An 8,157-nucleotide genomic window follows, 5' to 3' on the forward strand; every position below is an offset into this window, starting at 1 on the left:
TAGGCCACAGTGCTGGCCCTGTGCTGGTCTTTTAAAATAAGCCATGCTGGGGCAGGCGTTTGGTGCAGCAGCTGATTCACCACATTGGATATCAGACTGCCTGGTTCTAGTCCTGGCAGCCCTGCTTGCAATCCAGCTTCCTCCTGATGCTCACAGGCAGGCAGCAGATGGTGGCTCAAGTACTTGGGTCCCTGCCATTCAGTTGGGAGACCTGGAGTTCCTGGTTTCTGGCTTTGACCTGGCCCAGCTCTGGTTGTTTCTTCCACTTGAGGAACAAACCAGCACATGGAAGATCTGTCTTTGCCTTTCAAAAAAAATTGGAAATAAATAAAACTTAAAAAAAGTAAGTCACACTTTAACGCGTAAATAAATATTTAGATTTCATTCAGAGGCAGAAGCCCTGACTTAGTTCTTGAGGCAGCTGGCCACTTCCGTCCACATTTTATCCATTCATCAGAAGCATGCTGACATATTTGTGCTCTCCCAAAAGATGCTGAGAGAGAAACCTTTGGGAACAGAGGCCACAGATGACTTCTTCTTCTTCCCCCCCCCCCCCCCCCACAGGCAGATTTAGACAGTGTGAGAGAGAGACAGAGAGACAGAGAGAAAGGTCCTCCCTCCGTCGGTTCACCCCCCAAGTGGCTGCCACAGCTGGCGCACTGCGCTGATCCGAAGCCAGAAGCCAGGTGCTTCTCCTGGTCTCTCATGCGGGTGCAGGGCCAAGGACCTGGGCCATCCTCCACTGCACTCCCAGGCCACAGCAGAGAGCTGGCCTGGAAGAGGAGCAACCGGGACAGAACCGGCGCTCCAACCGGGACTAGAACCCCGGGTGCCGGCGCCGCAGGCGGAGGATTAGCCTAGTGAGCCGCAGCGCCGGCCCCACAGATGACTTCTAAAGTAGAGTTTATTAACAGAATTAATATTCTTGTTACACCGTTAGTTTTGATTGGTCTGCCTGCCTTTTCACAAACTTAGCTGTTTTGCCATAATGTGGCGCTGTTCCCACACCGGCGGACGTGGTTTCTCAAAGGAGATGCTTAGGGCCAGCAGGGGCAGGGCGATCTCTGCCCTGAACCTCCAGGTCCACACTGGGTGTGGAGCGCCTGCTGGACTCCTCTGCTCCTGCCTCGATGTTGAGAACTTGGAGCAAATTCCACTTCCATATGGCCGTGCTTTGCTGAGCGGTCCGCCTTTGTGATACATGCTGGTTAGACTAACCTTCCCCTCCACATAACTGTCTTGTCTTTCTTCCCTCCTTCCCTCCTCCCTCCCTCCTTCCCTCCTCCCTCCCTCCTTCCCTCCTCCCTCCCTCCCTCCCTCCCTCCCTTCCTCCCTTCCTATTTTTTTTTTTAAGATTTATTTATTTTATTTGAAAGGCAGAGTTACATACAGAGAGAAGGAGAGGCAGAGAGAGAGAGAGAGAGAGAGAGAGAGAGAGAGAGGTCTTCCATCTGCTGGTTCATTCCCCAGTTGGCCACAATGGCCAGAGCTGCGTCGATCTGAAGCCAGGAGCCAGGCGCTTCTTCCAGGTCTCCTACGCGGGTGCAGGGGCCCAAGGACTTGGGCCTTCTTTCACTGCTTTCCCAGGCCACAGCAAAGAGCTGGATGGGAAGTGGAGCAGCCCGGACTCAACCGGCGCCAATATGGGATGCCGGCATTGCAGGCGGTGCCTTATCTGCTACACCACAGCAGCGGCCCCTCTTTCTTTCTTTAGAAAACTAGAAATCTACCTTATTTAATCTTGGCATTTTTAAACACTCAACCCAATATTAACAAAGAGAAAGGTAGTACTGAGTAAAATGGGATGCATTTAAAATTCCTTTCAGGAAGCTGCGGGGTGGCTAATGACTGCTTCTCGGTAAGCTTGCAGTTAATTCTGTACCTGCCCCCTTCTGGGCTTCTGTTTTTGCGAAGACCTTGATTCAGTTTCCTCTCTCGGCTGCCTGCCCTTTGGCCTCTTGGGCTGCCTGGCCGTCAGGGTGAAACCTGTGATGCAGCTGGACCAAGCTGGTGGCATCGTTGATTAAATCTGCTCTATCAGCAAACCATCGACCCTTTTCTTATTTACGGAATACCAAGCCGTTCCACCTAAATGGCTTGCTGAGGATGAAAGACCATTCTTTGCACGTTGATCTGTATCTTCTTAGGTCTGGTGATGAACCTTGATATGCTCAGTGGAATCTGGGAATCCGAAGACCTCAGCATGCCGATCCTGGCTCTGCATGGTCTTAAAGTTTTCTTCCCTGAAAATTACTGCAGGCAGAACTCTACGGCCTTCTCTTGGGAAATAAACTCATATCATCCGGTCCTGTTCTTCCCAAGAGCCTTCGCTGCTTGGTTTTCTGACAACAGTAAAGCGCTCCTGGGGTGGTGTGCTATATGATGTATATGGCGTATATGGCGTATTTGGCTGTTTCTGTTCCTTCCAGAATCTCTTCTTCAGCTGACACATCATTTATTGGCACTCATTCTTCTAGAGCCGGTGGCAGTCTCAGTCGTACTTTAGCTGCCTCGGCTGCCTGTCCTGTAGCCTCCTCCAGCTGTGCCTCTGCATTAACTTATAGGTTGGCGGCTTCAGTTCTTGTGTGGCTGCCTGAGCAGTCTTCTCCAAGTTCAAGCCTGTCGTCTTGATGAGCACGCTTTGGACTTCATCATCCGTCGGTCTCTGAAGTACCAGGTTCTGCCTCAGATGTGAGCAGGTGGCGTGGCAGCCCCACCTGGAAGGGCCGGGGCAGTAGCTAGAGCAGACCTCTCAGAAGGGGCCACAGTGACACAAGGATTCTAAAGTTCACCGTGATTATCTGAGGCTACAAGTGCGAGAAGTCTGCCGTGCCATTTGCTAAATAACTTGCTTTATGTGTTCTACTTTTTAAAAAAGTTTATTTTTTATTTATTTGAAGAGAAAGTGACAGAGAGAGAGAGAGAGACAGAGGGTCAGAGATCCTCCATCTCCAGATGGCCGCAATGGTCAAGTCTGAGCCAGACCAAAGCCAGGAGCCAGGAACTCCACCCAGGTCTCCCACGTAGGTGCAGGTGCACAAGCCCTTGGGCCATCTTCTGCTGCTTTCTCAGACACATTAGCAGGAACTGGATTGGAAACGGAGCAATTGGGACTTGAATCGGCATTCATTTAAGATAGCAGCATTGCAGGCAGTGGCTTAAACCTCTGTGCCACAATGCCAGCCCCATGAATTTTATTTTTTTGTTGTTGAATTATTACATGGGGAATACATAGGGCAGGAGTGCATCTGGATATCTTCATTGTTTGAACTGAGTGGAGTCTGGGCTGGAGTTAGAAGAGGATGCAGGGCTGGCGCTGTGGCGTAGCAGGTTAAAGCACTACCTGTGAAGCCAGCATCCCATATGGGCACCCATATGGGTTCTAGTCTCGGCTGCTCCACTTCTGATCCAGCTCCCTGCTAATGCACCTGGGTTGGCTGGCAGTGGAGGATGGCCCAAGTGCTTGGACCCCTGCACCCACATGGGAGACCCTGAAGGAGCTCCTGGCTCCTGGCTTCGGCCTGGCCCAATCCCAGCCATTGTGGCTGCTTGAAGAGTGATAGAAGAAGATCTCTCTCTCTGTGTGTGTGTGCTCTCTTTCTATCTCTGTAACTCTGCCTTTCAAATAAATAAAATAAAGCTTAAAAAAAAGAGAGAATGCACTATGGTGAACCTTGTACTTTTTTTTTTTTTTACAGGCAGAGTTAGACAGTGAGAGAGAGAGAGAGACAGAGAGAAAGGTCTTCCTTTCCGTTGGTTCACGAACCTTGTACTTTGATACGGGATGCAGGCATCTTGAGTGATGGCTTAACCCTCTGTATCACAACATCCACCCAAATGGCTGCAATGGCTGGGGCTAGGCCAGATTGAAGCCAGGAGCTTCTTCCACATCTCCCACAAGGGTGCAGGGTCCAAGGACTTGGGCCATCTTCCACTGCTTTCCCAGGCATATCAGCAGGGAGCTGGATTGGAAGTGGAGCAGCTGGAACTTGAACCGAGTGCCCATATGGGATGCTGGCATACAGGCTGTGGCTTTACCTGCTGCACCACAGCACTGGTCCTCAGGTTTACTCTTAAGAGGGGTGGAGGGGCCATTGTAGTGGGTAAAGCCACCGTGATGGGTAAAGTGCCGGCATCCCGTATAGGCGCCAATTCAAGTCCCAGCTGCTCCACTTCCAATCCAGCTCTCTGCTATGGCCTGGGAAAGCAGTGGAAGATGGCCCAAGTCCTGGGCCCCTGCACCTGTGTGGGAGACCCGGAAGTAGCTCCTGGCTCCTGGGTTTAGATCGGCACAGCTCCAGCCATTGAGACCAATTGGGGAGGGAACCAGTGGATGGAAGACCTCTCTCTCTGCCTCTCTACCTCTCCTTCTCTCTGTGTGTAACTCTGACTTTCAAATAAATAAATAAATATATTTTTTTTAAAAAGGGGGGTGAAACCACTGGAGGATTTTAGCAGGAGCTATGTTTTGGGGGTTTTATTTATTATTTTTTTTGAAAGATACATTCATTTATTTATTTGAAAAAGTTACAAAGAGACACAGGATGGACACACACACACACACACATCTTCCATATACTAGTTCACTCCCCAGATGCTTGCAACATCCAGGCCTGGGCCAGACTAAAGTCAGGGGCCAGCACTCCATCCAGGTCTTCTATGTGGGTGGCAGGAACTCAAATACTTGGGCCATCATCTGTTGCCTCCCAGGCACATTAGCAAGAAGCTGGATCAGAAGCAGAGTAGCCAGGACTTGAACCTTGTGCTCTGATATGGGATGCAGGCATCTCAAGTGAGGACTGAACCCTCTGCACCACCACATCCATCTCAGGAGCCACGTTGCAAGTGATGTGGCAGACACTTCTAGATAACATTTCTTAAAAAATATTTATTTATTTTAAAGGAAGAGTTACAGAGAGAGAGAGAGAGAGAGAGAGAGAGATATCTTCCATCTGCTGATTCATTCTCCAAAGGGCTGCAATGGCTGAGGCTGGACCAGGCCAAAGCCAGGAGCCTGGAACTTCATCTGGGTCTCTCACATGGATGGCAGGGGCCCAAATACTCGTGTCATCTTCTGCTGCCTTCCCAGGTGCATCAGTAGAGAGCTAGATTAGAAGTGGAGCAGCCGGGACTTGAAATGGCACTCATACAGGAGGTGACTTTACCTGCTTCCCCACAATGCCAGCCCCATGGATCTGATTTCTTTAGTAACAAAACTGTGATTTCTGTCAAGGTATCAATATGCTTATCCAAAAATGCATATTGACTTGGTTTCTTTGGTATGGGGGTTGGCCAAGTGATAGGACAAGTGGCTGAGATCTAATTCAAAATTGACTGAGTGGACTTCAAGTCTGTTTTTTTTAAAGAGGGGAAATTTTATTTTGTAAAAATGTTTTACAAATTATTTATTTATTTTTATTTGAAAGGGTTACAGGGAGAAGGAGAAGGAGAGGGAGAGGGAGGAGAGGGAGGAGAGATCTTCCACCTGCTAGTTCACTCCCCAAATGGCCACAACAGTTAAGGCTGGGCCAAACTGAACCCAGGAGCTGGGAGCCTCTTCTGGGTCTCCCATGTGGATGCAGGGCCTCAGGTACTTGGGCCATCCTCTGCTGCTTTCCCAGGCCCACCAGCAGGTAGCTAGACCAAAAGTGGAACAGCTGAGACACAAACTGGCACCCATAAGGGATGCCAGTGCCACAGGCTTGCAGCTTAACCTGCTATGCCATAATGCTGGCCACTCAAGTCCATTTTTACTGATGAAATGATACGTGCCTTTGCCCTGTACCCTTTCTCCTTTTTGTTACCTGGGGAAAGGATATGATGGCTGGAGGTGCAGCATCCATATTGTAACCGTGAAGATGACTGTTTCATGCCAAGGCTATAGAACAGGAAGACAGAGTTGCTGTATACACTCTAGTCTACCCACACCCCACACTCATGTTTACACGAGGAAAGTAGATCTCCTGTGGTTTCCACCACTGCAGCAGGGGTTCCTCTTACAGTTCAGCACACTCCCAGCTGGAGCGGGAGAGGTAACAGCAGTGTGGAGGTCTCTGCAGTGGTCCAGACCAGAGATGCTAAGGACCCCGGGGTTAGAGTTCTGGCAGGGTGCTTGGAGCAAAGTGGATAGATGCTGGATACATCGCCTGACCAGCCACACAAGGGTACCAAGAACTTCCCCTCCCTTCTCCAGGGCTGCTGAGTCCCCCTTGCTTTCACAGGCTGTCTCCTAAAGCCCCGTGGGGCACGCGCCCTCAGCCTGTATTTTTGGAGCACCTGTTCCGTGCTAGGTCCTGTGCTTCTGGGGGCCTTTCCCCCTGCGCATTCACAGTGATAACCACTTCCAGTGGTCGCCGTTGTTTTCAAACTCGGCGTCTGTAGTCCCTAGTGGCAAATAACACATGCAGCTTGATATGGGATTTTGTAAAAGGTTCACAAAACAATGATCAAAACATGGGCCACATGCTGTAGTATTTTCTGTTCTGTTTACAAAAAGATTCTGGGGGCCGGCATTTGGCACAGTGGTTAAGCCACCACTTGGGGCACTCATAGCCCAGATCCAAGTTCTTGGGTTTGTGTCCTGGCTCCATTCTCCACTCCAGCGCCCTGCTAATGTGCTCCCTGGGTGGCAGTGGATGATGGCTCAAGCGATTGCCTCCTGCTAGCCACGTGGGAGACCCAGGTGGAGTTCCTGGCTTCTGACTTCGGCCTGACCCAGCTCCAGTTCTTGGGGCACTTGAGGAGTGAACCAGCGGATGGAAGGTCTCTCTCTGTCTCTGTCTTTGACCGTCCATCTGCTTTTCAAGTGAATAAATAAATAGAAATTTACAGAGCAAAAGAAAATGCCAGCAAGATTGAACCAGGGCAGAGGCTGTTTCTCCAACTAGGAAATGTCAAGAAAACCAGGAGCGGGTCCATGGCAGAAGAGGGCGGGGAGAGGATCCCAGGCCAGGTGGCCTCTCGGTCTTGTCTCATCGTCTTTGACTCGCATCCTAGTGTCACTGCCATTGCAGAGGCCGGAGGCCCGGGCCGCGGTCGGGGGCATCTTGGGAAGTTCTGAGGAGCCGTGGACTCACAGAAGCCAGTGAACAAGAGGCAGAGAACAGCCTAGTTTCTGGAGCAAAGTTCAGTATTCCAGTGTTGTTTTCTCTGGCCGCACTACCACCATTTATTAACAAGGGACATTCCTGCCTCCTGGGCTTCTGCGTATGCTGCCCCCAGGAGTGGGAGATGGCAATCTCCCGGTTCACATTCCTGGCTCGCATGGGCACCCCTGGCAGGCAGGCAGGCAGGCCGGCCGGCCTCTGGCTTCCTGTCGCTTTAGCTGCCCCGGCTGGAACAGGCACCATTTGTTACCCGCCATGGAAGTTGCTTTTTCAATAAAAAGAGCAAAGCAGTTTTAATTTAGCAACCTGGAACAGGCTCTAAGTGAAGAAAACGAGGCACAGATGGGATGTGTAGCCTGCTGCCAGGAGGCGGAGAAGAGGGAAGAATGTTTGCTTGTAAATGCATAATTGCCTGTGCACATGGACTGAAAGAAGCTTGTGGAAAATGCAAGTGAAAGATAAGCTTATGTTGGTGCAAGCGATTTTTTTAAAGGAAGGATCTTCTTTCCCTGCACCACGGATGTCTGTCTAACGTGGCAGGGCCCGCAGTTCCTAGCTGGATGTAGCTACTCCTCACAACTCTTCCTATCCTCTGGGATCACCTGCCCACCCCTGCGAACACCTGCTCCTCTAGCTTCTTCCTGGTTGGAAGCTCATCATCACACACTCAACTCCTATACCATCTGCTAGTGTCAATGTTTTTTTTTTCCAGGCAGAGTGGACAGTGAGAGAGAGAGACAGAGAAAGGTCTTCCTTTTGCCGTTGGTTCACCCTCCAATGGCCGCTGTGGCCGGTGCATTGTGCTGATCCGAAGCCAGGAGCCAGGTGCTTCTCTTGGTCTCCCATGCAGGTGCAGGGCCCAAGGACTTGGGCCATCCTCCACTGCTTTCCCGGGCCAGAGCAGAGAGATGGCCTGGAAGAGGGACAACCGGGATAGAATCTGGTGCCCCAACCGGGACTAGAACCCGGTGTGCCGGCACCGCAAGGCAGAAGATTAGCCTATTGAACCATGGCGCCGGCCTTCTAGTGTCGATTTTTAAAAACATTTATT

The 8,157-nt window shown here is 50.7% G+C and overlaps 1 pseudogene; it reads right to left on the reverse strand.

The window, feature by feature from the left end:
* Window positions 1–1,822: 1,822 nt before the first annotated feature.
* LOC133756621 (small ribosomal subunit protein mS22-like) lies at window positions 1,823–5,843 on the reverse strand (annotated as a pseudogene).
* Window positions 5,844–8,157: the final 2,314 nt, after the last annotated feature.

This window comes from Lepus europaeus, chromosome 3, assembly GCF_033115175.1.
Source record: "Lepus europaeus isolate LE1 chromosome 3, mLepTim1.pri, whole genome shotgun sequence".
Lineage (NCBI taxonomy): Eukaryota > Metazoa > Chordata > Mammalia > Lagomorpha > Leporidae > Lepus > Lepus europaeus.